Source organism: Lipophrys pholis (assembly GCF_963383615.2).
Source record: "Lipophrys pholis genome assembly, chromosome: 23".
Lineage (NCBI taxonomy): Eukaryota > Metazoa > Chordata > Actinopteri > Blenniiformes > Blenniidae > Lipophrys > Lipophrys pholis.
In genome coordinates, this window is record NC_137645.1 from 10,801,296 (window position 1) to 10,815,342 (window position 14,047).

Sequence of the window (14,047 nt, forward strand, 5' to 3'; positions counted from 1 at the left end):
ATGTCAGTCAATACCTGCAATATTGCCTCATTTGCACTACCTGTCAAAGTGACTTACGCCCGTGCACCGGCATACATACACATAGCGCCCACGCGGGCACGCCTCCCCTTGCTGTCAAAGTAAATAGGGTGCATGTTCTCTAAACCCTATTTATGGGCCTCCTATTGTTTTTCTTGATGCAGTGTCTGACACGGGGGGGGGGGGGGGGGGGGGGAGAAAGGGCAAAATTCATCCAGCCATCATCCGCCGAGCAGGAAAGAGGAATATATATTTGAGGCTGAGAGAGAGACGGGAGATGGACGGACGGGACAAAGCAGACGGAAAGGTTGAAACAGCCTGGCAGGCACGAGAAAGAGATAGATAGATAGATAGAGCGAGCGCGGGAAGGTGAGACAAACACAAAGACAGACATAGGGATAGACTGCATGCCGTGAACTCAGCTGTCACTCCCCCCCCCCCCCCCCTTACCTGCACTCCCTCACCCGCCTCACCTATCCCACCCCAGCTTCCTGTCACTCACGGCTGATGACAGCCTCCATCCTGTCTCTGCCTCCGTCACCTCAATCACAGGAGGACCTGATACTGTCATCACACTCTGAGTGCCGCATCAAATGAGTACATTGCTCTGTGTGTATGTGTGTACTTGTGTGTACCTGATTGGATATGTGACCCCTCGCTGGGGGAAAAGAATGCCAGTGTGTGCACACACCTGATTGTACGTCCACAACTTGACAAGCGAGACTTCTTGAGAAAAGTCTGGCTGACTGTTGGTCTATCTGACAAGCTCCCATTCTGGGGGAAAAGCCTGCGGATTAGGCCAAGCCAACAAATACACCCGTCGTAAAGCTCACTTGCTTACACCGGGACAGCAAATGCTTCGATCTCAGGGCTGCGTTGAATACCAATCAAAACCCCAAAACTCTTTGCAAACTCTGCCAGCAATGGAAATCCAAAAAGTACAGATTAGATGATTGACTAATGTTGCTCTAGTCAGTCTTGTTCTGGAGATCGAACCCTTCAGCCCATCTACTTCACCAGATGGGCCCCATGCATAACATATGTTTTCTAGCACAACTTTTAAACCTTCACTTGAAATAGCAGGTGGATAATAACATCCCTAAAACATCATTTCCCTTTTAGATTTTGCTCCATATTCTACATTCAAGAGTGTAGAAAGTGATATTTTAGTAGCTTTTGTTTAAAAAATAAAGAACAGGCATCACCGTCTGGATAGTTACTGCAAGCAGGAACAATAACTGGAAAAAAAACATAAATAATTCATACCAGATAAAATATGTAAGTATCATGTGTTATTACAATTATTATTGAAAATAAATAATGGTTCGTTCCACCCTGTCAGTCATCGTGTCTCATCTCCACATGGTGTGTTCCTGATAGATGAAAAGATAAAGAATCCCCAAAGTTATTACAATTCATCATGAGGTGGACAGGAAGTGCCGGGGGGAAAGTCATGGGAAATGTCACCGTTTGTTGTGGTCACGGTACGAAATTGAAAATCTCCCAACAACTCTAAATTAATATGAGGGATTTTTCCAAAGTCCACGGCTGATTTATATTTGAGTTTTTGAGTTGTTGTTTTTTTTTTTCCCCCCTCTCAGTTTATTAAATCCCCGCAGCTCTCCGATGGCAGCGAGACACATATGCTGATAAATCTGCGGGCTCCGAATGCGTGGCGGTGCCAAAGCGCAGCGCCATTACGCACAAGAGCAGGAATCAAACTGAAATAGATCGAATTGACGCAGCCATTTTGACGGCGATGCCAACGTTTCTCATTATTAATTCCTGGCGTCATTGTGCCAGACCATCTGCCTCTGGCTGCAGATCTGAGGTGCTTTGTGCTCACATTGTGACATGCTGCATCATTCAAACAGTGATACCATTTTGCGGTGGAGCCTCACTCCATTCACCGTCCCGTTGTTGTCGGGCGTCACGTGGCCGGCACAGCTGTCTGGGAGTGATGACACCAGAGATGTGACTGGCTGACAGCGAATTTATTAACCTCCACCTTCTCCAATTTGCATGCCGCTCTTCGCCAGCCCTTTGCAACGCTGCTTATACTCGAACCAAGGCATCAGGTACGCCTGGAGACGCCCACATGTTCGGCGTGCACAGGACCCGCCGCTTTTCACTTGTCCTTGTGCCTGCATGAATAAAAGACGAGCCCGCACTGTCACGATTCCTCCACAGTCACCGGTCTCCGTTGGCTTCGGGGGCAAACTCGATGACTGCCTCCCTGCTGTGACGCCGACGTGATGGCGCCTCAATCATTATATAATATGTCAAGGCTCTGACACACATATGGTAGATGCAACTTGAAGCCGAAAGCTTAATTGAGTGTAGACGCTGTACATCTGTCACAAACCCCGGCGCCGTCCTCGGCCCCAGCCAGCGCGCGCCGGTCTTAACGGGGGAACTTATGCCGCGAGAAGCCCTCGCGCATCCAGGATGTCATTCAAAGCAGCCGGCTAGAAGAGAAACAGCTGCTCAACAAGTGAGGCGGAAACAAAACATCGAGCTTTAACTGAGTTGGAGAAGAGTCTACCGCGCAAACGTCGCTTCTTCATCGGCGGCTCTCTCGCCTCATTTCTCAGAAGACGAAGGGATGTCGTTCAGTCTGACAAAAGGCCAGAGACGAGCTGGACCTCTTCCCCAAATGAGAAGGCCCCGGCCGGCCAAAAGTAATGATCCGCCTTGGGAATCCTTGTCGCTTTGTCGAGTTAAAGAAGTCGAAGTTGGATTCTAATCCAAATGGAAGTGCTGGGACTTTTTTTTTTTTTTTTTAAACGTTTGCCTCCGAGTTTATTTAAGGTGATGTTCTGTTTTTGTCAGAGCGTATTGATTTCCGGATTGTCCTCGTGAATTCTGACAAGGCTCATTTTTACCTAACGCGTCCTCTTTGAATTGTCTCCTTTTTGAGTGCCTGTCTCCGTGAATGGAAATCAGCACCTGCTTTTAAACGTCCTCCAAGAAAAGCATGGCCGTCGCATTTATGGCGCTATATGTGTGACACGGGCTCCGGCTGTGTTAACTTAAACAATTCTATACCTACATTGCCTTTGCAGTGTTTTAAAATTTTAGACGACACAACATTAAAATCGCAATTTGGCACTGTAAACATGCTGAGGTAACATCTTGAGGCATTTTGTCCACGCTACTATGTGAGGCAAGAAACGGCAAGAAAAATTGCACAAATTTCCTCTTCGGCAGCTCACAAAGTGCTGGTATTGTTCCAATATTCTCAAAGTTTAACAGCCAGGAGGCAAACCAAATACCAAACAATACTCGTATAATCCACCAGAAAGGGATTTAGTTTTTGTTTTTTTCCATAATATGTCCTCTTTAAAACGGAAGCAAAACAAGTCACAAGGTTAAATTCGTGTCATTCTGGAACTTGGTGAGGAGTTTGTGCGGCTGCCAAGTCGGAAAGTTGCCAGTTGGGTGAAGTTCCACTTTTGAGTAGGAAGAATACAAGAAACAACAGAATCAAACTCAATGCACTCGAATTAAATCACAGTTTTCTACATACTGTGCTTTCCACTTGTCATAGAATTCTTAATTTCTTTGATTAAAAAAAAAAAAACCCTCTTGTACAATTCCAACAATCTACTTGTCAACAGTAACTTTCTATTTTTTTCAACATCAAATTATACATTATTCATATGTTACCTTGTAACTTTATTGTGCTACATTTGTGGCATATTTACATGTGTGAGACCTCGGGTTCCCAGGACAGAGAACAACTGGAACACTCCGTTCCTGTTTTTTTGTAGCCGCCAAACTACAAAAGCTAAAGAAATCCAGCTGTTTTCATCTAAGCGAGGGTTAATGCAGACTGCTCTTCCACTAGTTCCTGCTCAGCCCTGCGACAGATGAGTCAGGAAGGCGTCTCGTTCACCCGCCATTTTGTAAACGCAGCAAAAAGGCTCAAAAATAGAGATAAACACCCGCGGAGCAGCGGCGATGTGCAGACTTTTATTTTGTCGTTTAACTACATTTCCATTCAAATTTAAAGTATTGTACCGTTTCTTTGTCTTATTTTAACATCAGCTGCTGCTGACGGCTGGTGGCAGAAGTCACCAGTTAACAGGGGCACCAGTCAAACCGAAACACCGGCAGTGACGCAGGATCGTAACAATCCACATTTTGTAATATTGTTACTAAATATGTAAAAATGTATACTATTTAATTTATTATTTGAGGTGATTTCCAATGCACATTCGCGGTCGCATCGTATCGGGGGTGGTTACTTGTGTACGATGGAGAAAAGCTCCGGTGTCTTACGCCGTGGTCTTGATATATTTAATGGAAAACAACAGAGTCAAGTAGAGGCGAGGCGAGTAAGGCTGAGTAGGAGGTCGTGGAAAAGCGCCACTCGTGTTGTAGTGCAAGACCGCCTAATCTGAGTCAAGTCCCAAGACTATATACCAAGTGTTGTAGTACGAGAGACCAGTCTGGAGTATTAGAACATTGGCGCAGTTTTTCATATTGATCCAGGATTGCTGTCCTATTGAATCGCAGCGGAAGCCTAACCTAAAAAGACCTTTGTTTTTCGGACATTTATAGGCGTCATCGTCAAGCGGCTGTTTTTAGCATATCCTCCGTTCGCTCTTTCCAGCTGTTATCACTTCTGTTCTGGTGGCCTGTGCTTCAGTTGCACCCCTGATCCTTCCCAAGGCACGGCTCTATTGAAATCTATGCACATATTCAGAGAAACGTCCTTTCCTGCCGGTGCAGGGTGTCCCATTTTTTAAAATATAAGTTATGGATTTATTCATTAACTTTCATTATGTCCAGTCAGAGGACAGGAGAGGTGACAAGGAGGAGAGAGGCATGTGTGTGTCACTGTGTGTGTGTGTGTGTGTGTGTGTGTGGGCGCTTGCATATGGACAATGATGTGGAGGATTATAGCTCACCTTTAGTTTTGGCCATTTTAAGATGATTAATTTGCCACTGTGTTTCTAGCTGGAGGGCAGATGCAAGCAGAGAAAACTTATAATTGCCTCAGTACTGCGTACCCTTCTCAATGTCAAGCCTGTGATCGAGAGCCCCAATTCAATAATGCCTAATCTAGTAGGGATTTAATCAGATAACTGATACAGTTAGAGAGGGAAAAAAAGGAAATAAAAAGGTCATTTTGATTATTATTTTCCTCCGATAGACATGTTTCCGATCTGCCAGAGAATTTAAAGCAGCAGAATTTGGGTGCTTATGTCGGGATTTGTTGGGACTTGTGGAATATTTCAGGCTCGATTAAAAAGCAGCTGGTGTATTTTTTCATCTGTAGTTGTGAATGAGTGTGATTCTGGTTTCTGGTAATGTTAAAGTGCCGGAACGACCCATTTAAAGATGCACTATGCAAATATTTGGTGGCAAAAAGGGAGTCGCTATAGTATCCAGTGTGACAAAAGTGGAAAAAAGCAGACTTTTGTCTGTTTTAGTTCGTAATTTCAGAAGGAGGGTTACATATTGTTGTGCTATATTTTATTTAAAAATGGTGAATTGGCGAATTGACTGTCTTTTACTCCATTGGGAGTAAAAACAAAAACTGGTTTTGATGTCATCCACCTTGGAAGACAAAACGAGTGGATGAAGAAATTTGCATTTTCTCCCCATTTTGTTTATTTTAAAGTGCATAATAATGATGCAGGTGTGAAATCAGTCATCTTGGAATTCAGTCAGAATGACATACTTGTATACATATAAGCAGAGTTTTTTAAATTAGTAAAAGTGCAGATATTCGTGTCAACAATATTACACATCCCACGAAAAGTACTGAAATGTCTAGAATGTTATTAAAAACTAGAGAATTTCAGATGAAATGTTTTGTGTGCCTGCCACTCTCTGCTGACTCGTATAACCACTGTTTTGTATTTTCGCCAAAATCCCAATCCGCTTTGACCGGACAATTTTACCCACTATTCCTCAATTTTAGGCACATTCATGATTTTCAATGAACACGTTCCCAAGCTGAAACTCCAGTGGAATAAAAATAAGAGGATCGTATGGCTTGGATAGTAATATTTGCACCTCACAGGCACACAGAATTAAGAAAATCGAGGTATTTAACGCTGTTGAGTCAGATAGTAACTTTGATTCATTTCACTCTGAATGGTCCTTATAGAGAGCAAAACAAGGAACGAGCCAGTTTGAAGAACGTACGAAAGAGAAGGTAGAGATGTAAGGGAGCAGAAAACATACTCGCATATTGGAATGAAACACTTGCTCCCTCAGCATATCGGCTTTTCTGCTCAAGGTGCTAAAAACACCTGGAGTGGCTTCTGACACCTGAAAGCTGCATTTGCCTTAAAATAGGCGATCATGAAGAAAAAGGCTCTCGGATTGCAGCTGTCAGACCTGATCTAAATTTGCTGGATCTTACACTCCTCCACTCCCCCCTCCCACCACAAACATTGTGACAGGGTTTTACATTTGAGCAGCCCTGCTCAGATAACAATATTCAGAATCGGTTTCTGCGAGTTGAAAAGGAAAGCTTGCAGTCTCCGAAGTCAAAAAAAAAAAAAAAAAAAAAAAAACCCTGACAACGACATCACAATGATATCATCATCTTCTTGGCGGGTTTATTTTCTCCTTCTTGGCAAAGCTCCACCAGAGACGTCGTTACAACTGCTTCCACCGGCTGAGTAGTACCCACCCCCACCCCCAGGAGATGTGAGCCGACTTTGAAATGTAAAATTCTTTAGTTTTATTAACCCGAAAGTTTCCTCATCGGAAACAAAAAAGAAAACGCATTTCCTTCGGCTTCGCTCTTCCGTGAGCTGCGATTCCGGCGCGTTGACCCGCCGATTCTTTTGGAATCGGCAGGGTTAAACAAACAAAACCCAGTCTCTTGTGTATCTTTTTATTTCTCATAGAATCTTTTTTTTGTTTGTTTGTTTGTTTGTTTGTTTGTTTACAGCAACCACTTTAATTGCCAGTGTCTTCTTATTAAGCAGAATGCCTCTTAATGCGGGGTATCTTAAGAGCTATTAATATAATACATGTTTCGATCTGCTTCAGCTGGTGTGACATCTCCACAACAGAGGCAATTAAAAAAAAACAAAAAACAACAACCCGGCAACAATATAAATAATACCAGTGCACGCCGCGCGTTTGCATTCATCGCCGTCTTGTTGCACTCCTCTTGTGCAATCCTTGTCCTCATTTGCATTTTAATTCCTGCGCTTGTGCGGCTCGGCATGGCTAATCCTGTGCTAACCTAAATGAGGCCTGTGTTCTCAGCTAAAGAGTGTGTGTTCCTGCCTCGGCCTCACTCTGAAATTTATTTTTTTGTTTTTTTTAGCTCCATTCCTGTCAGAGACGGGCGGGAATTTGCCCACACACACACACATATAGTCAGCAAACAGACATTAAGCTCTAAAAAAAAAAATAATAATAATCTGTATTTCTTCTTTTAATGTCGCATAACCTAATTTCTTCTCTTTTTTTGGGGGGAGCCCCAGAAAGCGTCATATCTTGCTGAAGAAGACAAGTTAACCAATTAAATCAATCCTCACACCTTGTGCATTATGCTATGCAAATACTCCTGCCGCTGAGGGGGGAAAAGAAGAGGCGACAAACCGGCTCTGAGCGCCTCCTCTCTCTCCTCTACCGCCAGTAAAAAGGTGCTTAGATGGAAAGAGGATTACAGCCTTCATACCCACCTGAGATGCCTGTTGGGGGCTTTATTGCGTCTGTGTGTGAAAAGCCCTTTTGCTAAAAAAAAAAAAAGAAAAAAAAAAAACCGCTGACGAGCCATGGCGAAATGCCGAGACAGAGCGAGGGGAGATGCAAATTGTGGAGTTGGTGCGGGCGACCTGATTGTGTTGAGATAACGGTGGCGCGCGGCAGCTGCTGGAGAGCAGGAGGAAAAGCAAAACGCTTCCTCCCCGTGCAGGATTTCGTTTGTATTTCTTCATACATGGGCGGCGCGTTTGTCACCGACGCCTAAAAAGCTCCCCGCATCCATCCTCCATCCCCAGGTCCCAGGCTATGCATTTTTAGCCCTTCGCGTTTAGTCATCTTTTAGGCACGTCGCCCGACTTCCACGTTCACGTTCGCTCATTCTGACTAATGAAGGTTTTTTTTTTTACACATTTGTTTGCATTTTTAATGCGGCGCCCACAAGCCTGCCCCATCACCGCGGGTAAAATATGTGGCGCGTGCCTGGGAATAATACCTTTGACACAGGGGTGTGAAACATAAAGCCCGTGGACCCAAAACAGGCCCAATCTGGCTCGCCACACAAAAAAACAATTATTTATAAAGCACAGCTAAAAAAACACCACAGTGGATGGAAGTTCTGTATGAACAATAGATATGATGTGACATGAAAGCGAGCTACCTCGTTGCTAGCAACCTAACATTAGCGTCACAGCCGTGTTCGGAAGAACGGCCATAATGCCACACCGAAAGACATTTTTACTGTATTTGTCCCCAGAAAGTCTCATTAAAGTTGGATTTATGTTGACAATGTGGTCATTTTCCGTCGTAATTGTTTTGTTTTGTGAAAATTTTGTGAAAATATAGACATTTTGGTCAGGTATGCTCAGCGCCGCGCCAAATGTGAAGGTTATTAAGGCACTATTTCAAGATGAAATTGGACTGTACGTGGCGCCTCAACCAAAATGACTTTGACGCCCCTGCTTTCAGACGACTTCTTCAGTCTTAGAATGGATGATAGTGTCCTTTGTGTGTTCGGTGGTTGGTCGTCGGCCTCGCTTTTGTTTGCCCTCAGTTGTACTCTTGACCTATTTAGGTTGCATCCTGAATTCACCCATTTTCATTCTCATTCCAGCCGCCAATAAGATCAAATTGGATGAATGGATGTTTTATTGGTAGTTTGAGTCGTACAAATTGGGTGATATTGGGTCACCAGCCTGTAGTCACAGAGAGATTTTTCAATATCAGCGTAGTTATCGCAAAACATTTTTTTCTTTCTGTGGTTAAATGGTAATGCTGGACAACTTTGGTGGATTATATAAACCTGCTGATAAAATCGACAACATGTGTAGAGTAGCCAAGTTCTTGGAGTAAAAATGGAATGCAAAATAAAAACCATAGGGGCAACATCACGTCACATTGGTTGTCTTTATCTGGATTTCTGTCTCTCCTGATCTCCTTTCATTAAAAAATCAGTAAATACTTTGAGGCCTGCATAAAGCAGGCTTGTCTCCCATGCTCAGGGAATGATCGAAAAGCGATGAGTTGTTCACCTCTGTGTCGAAAAGTTTGCCCGTGTTTGGAAGTTTGCTCCATTTCCAAGGTTTCTTTCTTTTGCCATTCTCATACACAAGCCATGGACGCCTGCGACTCCTGACAGAATACCGATGAGCCGACCGACTCACTGGGCATAAAATCAGGTGTTTTCAAAGCGTCGCTGTATTGTCTCCCCCCTCCGTCCCCTGTTTGGTCAAGCTCGCTCCCTGCTGTGCTGGCCTCGGGGCCAATCATTTGTCTTTAAACGTTTGCGAGTGGTGAGCGTCCAACGGATGGGAGGCGGACAAAAGTCCATTTGTAAAAACACATTGGGCATTTGGCTGATGTTGCCGTGGTGCGGATACTTCCATGATGTGGCGTTTAATGGCCTGTGATATTTTTTTAATCACAGGTTTGGGTCTTTTCCACTACTTAATAAATCATGACTGTTTTTTGTGTTTTTTTTTTTTTTTTTATGATAACCAGTCAGCCTTGGTGAATACGGCTTGCTGGCTTTAACATAAAGAGGCACTCTGTTGCTTTTACTTGTCAAACTCAATTTACAGTCACACGGTGTTCTACACACTCTATAACAGAAAAAGTTGCTCCGCGGCCCTGGAGGAGATTTGTCAAGTTAGAGAAAGTCCATTCAGGTTGCACAATTTGAACAGAAATAGAGTGTGTGTGTGTGTGTGTGTGTGTGTGTGTGTGTGTGTGTGTGTGTGTGTGTGTGTGTGTGTGTGTGTGTGTGTGTGTGTGTGTGTGTGTGTGTGTGTGTGTGTGTGTGTGTGTGTGTGTATGTATTACAAGCTACAAGAGTGTTTGGAAGATAAATAATTGCTGCTCAGCTGCATTATACCGGTGGGTGAGAACAGTTTCCGAACAGCCGAACCTTAATATATCATTTCTCAGGAGTCTCTTAATTAACTCCAAAATTCAATTTTCGAAAACACAAAAATAACTTGTGATTTAAATGAAAGAGATTTCACTTCTCACCATTTGATGTGGCTCATTTTCCCGTCTTAATAATGTGTACTTCATGCTGACCACAAGCGAAGACGTGCATGGAGATTTTTCAGCAGTGGAAGCGCTCATCGTGCCACTTTTTAAAACCGGTTCCTGTCAAACAAAACACACACAAAAGTTGACTGCTATCTGGCACAGCTCACGGTTGCGTCACTGCTTTACCTCGTGAACTACCGAACACCGTTGCATGTGGTTCATGTGATGCATGCTTGGTGTGGACTCTCAACACCCTCAAGCCTTTTGTTGAAACCATTAACATCAGATAGGTTTTACTTGGTATCAGATTGGGTCCGAAAAATGGTATTGATTAAGATCAGAAAGCAAAATAGTGCATCACGACTACTTAAGTTTTGAGAGCCTGTACAGTTGTAAAATCTGTAAGGCCACGCGTCTACAGTACGTTCCTCCATCACGTTGAAGACAGACTTAAAGATCTCTTGACAGCTGAGCCTGCCCGGTCCACACCGACTGGGATACAATCTGATAGAATCCTGTACAGAAGCCCCGAACCACCTCTCCTGGCTCCTCTGAATGTAAAAGGTTACCCACTTAACTTTCAGTCTCTTCCCGATTCGCAGAGAACACGGTAAATGGCTCTTATTCATGACTTCAAATATGTTGACTTTTTACTTGAAGTCTCGCTCTTGTACCTGCATGTAGCGCGTCGTCAAAGGTTAATTGACATGCAGACGACGCATGGGAGAGTAAAGGCTGCCGAGATGGGGGTGGGGGGAGGGTGGAGGAGAGAAAGTTCAGCTTCAGTTGAATGTGGAAACAAGCTCTCGCGGTAATCTGGTGTTGAACGGCCGACAAAGGGCGGCAGGCGCCAGTCATGGCTTTTCAAGCATCGCCAATTATGCAAAAATGCAGAACTCAGCCTGAACATGGAAACTGTCGTCCGGGATTTTAACTTGCATGTTCTTCAGTTTGTGGTTCATCCGGCAGCATCTTTGCCAAAATCCGGAGAATTATCCGGAAAATTGAGAAGCACGAGGTTAATCAGCCCGACAATGAATCACATCGTCATCGTCGAAGTGTCGCGCCGACAATCTGTAATTAGTTCACCTCGACACGCAAATAGATGATTATACAGGGTTGATTCTGAAATAGTGATTTCTCTTCTTTAATTCCAGTGGTTTAATGATGATCAGATAAGGAGCAGAAGCTCAAAGTAAATTAAAGTTAAGTTCCATCCCGCGCGGAAAAAAAAAGCGCATTAACAATCAGGACACACTCTGCCCTCTGAATGAAAATTTAATTACATTAAAGATGCTTGATCCGCCGGTATCAAACACCTGCGGTTTGCCTGACAGTGTGGCCGCATGGCATGCTAGTCTTTCGCGAGCCGAACACATTCCCCGTCCACTTGTGCTCGCCGCAGTCACAACCGACGCGCCAGACATCAATCAAAAGGCCTGAATCGGTTTGCGGCCGCCGAAACGTGGATATGCAGGCCCACGCGAGGATTCGCCCATTCTTTTTTAGGTGTGCCATCATCCTCTCTCTCTCTCTTTCACACATGCATCTCTCTTTTATTTTGCACCCGCTATTTGGCTTCCACTCGGGCCCGGCACGGGCGGCTCATCAAACACGACCTGGCGGCGGCGGCGGCGGCGGCGGCGGCGGCGGCGGCGGCGGCCCGTTTAGCATTCAACTCAGCCTCCCGCTCGCTCTCAGGACAGCGGGCTCTGCAGGGACATCACAGTGTTGGAGGCTTTTAACATTCTATAGACAACTCGGCGCAGGGAGAGGGAGGGAGTCGAAGAAGAAATACAGAGGTGGAGAGCAATAGTTAAAGCAGACAGAACGGGGAGGCGGGGGGGGGGGGGGGGGGGGGGGGTAGGCAAGGAGACGGAGAGATGGCAGCCGCGTTTTTGTGGGCATTAGATACTGCAAAGCAGTGTTGTGTCACTGTGTCGATACTCCAGCGAGCTCCCCCCGTTTTTTGAGAGTGCGAGAAAATAGTGGCGGGAATGCACTGCCGAACGTGAAGAAAGCATTTTATTTATTTTATTTTATTTTTTTTCAACCCCACCGTCTTTATCCTGCCAGCGACGCGTCTTGTTTTCAGAGCTGCTTAAGTGTCTGGAAAGACAAAGTGCCTCGCAGGGTGTTCGGTACACAACCAATTTTGCAGCCATGTCTGATACTCTAATCTCGATTCTGTGCACTCAGCCGCCCTTACAATGGAAGATGCACGTGGGTGGTAGCAGCACAGAGCAGCTCCACTCTGTGAGTGTGTGTGTGTGTGTGTGTGTGTGTGTGTGTGTGTGTGTGTGTGTGTGTGTGTGTGTGTGTGTGTGTGTGTGTGTGTGTGTGTGTGTGTGTGTGTGTGTGTGTGTGTGTGTGTGTGTGTGCATGCAGCGGGGAGGAAAAAAAAAAAAACCTCAACTTTACAATTTTGAATCATTACCAAGCTACAGCTTATCAATCAATAGCTTTTAGTTTTGATATGCATCAGGATGGATGTAGAGGGATGGCGAGCTGGCTCTATAAGTAATGCCCCTTGAATGGTCATTCCTCGTTCCAAAGCGGTGGAGAACACCGTCCTGCAAAAGTAAAAGATTAAGACATCTGGTTTCTGAGAGGCTCAAGTCAATGGGTTGAAAGAGAGAGGGAATAAAGTGAAACTCGGCCGTGGTTAAATGGATTTGACGTGTTTTTGTCCGTCGTCGGCGCGCCATCTCGACTCTACAGACGCTGTAAAAGCTATAAACCGCACACACATCAGCCGCTTTATTGGGGGACTTTGGGTTGTAAAATTGACTTCCAATGCACTGTATTACAGTTGGAGTGACGGAGCGATGGAGCTCGGGGCAATCATCTCTGACCTTGAGATCAGCAGGATATCAATTCAAGGTTGTATAAGACCTCTTAAGTGAAACCTTGATTACTTATCGATTAATGATTGGAACGAATGTGCAATGTGAGTGGGTTATTATTACCATTGTTATTGTTATACTACAAGCCAGTACATATTTAGGAGCATTTAAACAACTTGTATTACAGTATCAGGAATAAAAACAGCAGAAAGTAAAGTACCATGGTCAACTCCAGGTCAAACACTATGCAACTCATTAATAATAGTTTTTTTCAATCTACTTTACTCTTGCGAAGCAGTTGTTTAGTTCACATATCAGAACTATGTTTGATTAATATGAGCACAATGAGTTTCTCTTTTAGTTCGGATAACATGATTAAAAGACTCAATGCACTTAATCTGAATAGATGGAAACGTGTGACGTGATTCAATTACAGTAACACAACATATACTGCTTTTTTGACTGCATTATTCACGCTTACAAAAGCATAGCGCATTAGATATAGTTTACCGTATATATACTACACACGTCTTGTTTTTCTTCGGAAATGTAACAATAAATGCAGGTGAGAATTCATTTAAAGAAAAAAACATGGATTTGACCAATGTGCATGTGAGCAGTCGGTGCATCCACATGCATGAGAGCCTGCCCTCCACCCCCGGGGTGCAGGTCGAACAAGATCTCCTCCGAGGCATTGAACCCCCCCCTTGAAAGTGCCAATCCACTGATCGGCATCGACATCAGAGCCCTGCTGGGCCTCGCTGGCCGGGAGCAGAGACCCTCCGTCCTCGCCAGACGCAGAGGCCAGACCCTGCTGCGGCAGGATGGGATGTGGTGCATCGTATCTTCTTTCAGTCTGCATGGGTTTTCCCCCAGCTTCCTCCTACGACGCAAAGACCTTTTAAGCACCTGCATAACACTGGAAAGATGCTTCAAAAAATAATTTGAAATAAGAAAATCAAGCTGAACTCGACAAGGGGACT